At 39.4% G+C, this 1,806-nt stretch overlaps 1 pseudogene; it reads right to left on the bottom strand.

Moving 5' to 3' along the window:
* Window positions 1–446: 446 nt before the first annotated feature.
* On the bottom strand, window positions 447–1,416 carry LOC105985097 (annotated as a pseudogene).
* Window positions 1,417–1,806: the final 390 nt, after the last annotated feature.

Here is a 1,806-nt window from a genome sequence, read left to right as displayed (position 1 = left end):
CATTTTATTCTCAAATAGCTATACAACACAAAAATAGCGAGAGTGATAAACACAAAATTTATCATGATAATTACATTTCAGGAGAGAAGAAATTATAAAATATGATTTGATAATTACTAAAGAAGATACATATACATATAAATACATGCATATAGTACTTGTACAACACACATATTCATATTTATTGCAGTTTTGTTCAGAATGGCCAAGTAGAGGAATCAGCTAATAAACCCAACAACTGATGAATGGATAAAGAGAATATTACTGAACCATAAGAAATATTACTGAACCATAAGAAAAGTGAAATTGTGCCATTGTCAGGTTATTAGATGGATTTGGAAATCATGTTGGGAAAGATAAATCAAGATACAAAGGAAAATATGGCACAATTTTTTTCTCATTTACAGGATCTAGTCTTAAAGATACACATATTCATATACAAACTCTCAAAGAATCAATAGCCAATTAACAAATCTGGCTTTGAAATACTTCCTCCTTCCCTGGAGTTGTAGGATCCTCTTCCTTGCTGCCTTCATGTCCTTGTTTCTCAGGGTGAAGATGAGTGGATTGAGTAGTGGAGTGATGATACAATAGAAGAAATACAGGAACTAGGCCTGAGTGCTGCTGGTGGTAGGCTGGAAGTACATGTAGATGGCTGACTCAAAGTACATGGTGACAACCACTAAGTGGGAACTGCAGGTGCTGAGTGCCTTGTGCTTTTCTTCAGCTGTTGGTAACTTTAGCACAGCCCTAGCAATGAGCGTGTAGGAGATGAGCACCAGAGGGGAGACATCAGTGCAAAAGGGATGTCACCCAGAGTCAAGGAGAGGTGGTTAGCCATAGTGTCTTCACCAGCCAGGTGTATTAGAGCAGGTGGTCCAGGGTGTGATGACCACAGTGGGGAAGCTGGAGGGTGAGTGTGGACTATGGCAGGGAATTGGCCAGGACAGAACCAGGATACAGCTACCAGCCACACACATGCCCAGGGATGCGTGATGAGACTGTATCTGAGAGGATGGCAGATTGCCACATAGCCACCAAAGGCCATTACTGATAACAGGACACATTCAGTACCACCTGTCCAATGGAAGTGGTAGGCTTGTGTGATGCATCCCCAGGAGGAAACTGTCTTCTCTGGGACCCAGAGGTTGGCCAGAAGCTGATGTCCATAGTGCAGGTGATACAGAGGTCCAGTAGCAAGAAATTGTCCAGGAAGAAGTACATGGATGTCTGGAGTCTGGGCTCCATCATGATCAGAAGGATGGTGGTGCTCTTTCCAATGAGAGTGAGAATATGGGAGACCAGGACCACTGCAAAGATGGGGATCTGCAGCCATGAATACTCTGAGAAGCCCAACAGGACAAATGTGTTGGGGAGACTCAGATTTTCTCTTGTTTGGCCTTCTGCTTTACACATATACAAATATATGTGCCTATATACATATATGTATATCACAATGTACAGTATATATAATATACATACGTTTAATGTATGTATATTACTATGCATTTATATATACACATACATTTACATATATTACTAAAGAAAGAGATAAAGCTTGAGGATAGAGTTTTTCTATTTCCATAACTCTAGGACAATGTCCATAAGCCTCCCACTCTATTCATAGAATGATTCCTCTAATAGAATTTTTAAATACTGGGTTATTCTCTGTTATACTACCCTATACTCTGCTTTGAGGGAGGAATAAAGTGTTAGAATATTCTAAACATAATCAAATAACTCATAGTCAACTCAAATAATAATAATTTTAAAATGATATTCCCCTTGTTCACTCTTTCTTCTATG

Source organism: Dipodomys ordii, unplaced genomic scaffold, assembly GCF_000151885.1.
Source record: "Dipodomys ordii isolate 6190 unplaced genomic scaffold, Dord_2.0 Scaffold27, whole genome shotgun sequence".
Taxonomy (NCBI): Eukaryota; Metazoa; Chordata; class Mammalia; order Rodentia; family Heteromyidae; genus Dipodomys; species Dipodomys ordii.
Note: the sequence above shows the minus strand (reverse complement) of the source record. Positions and strands in the feature narration are given on the sequence as shown.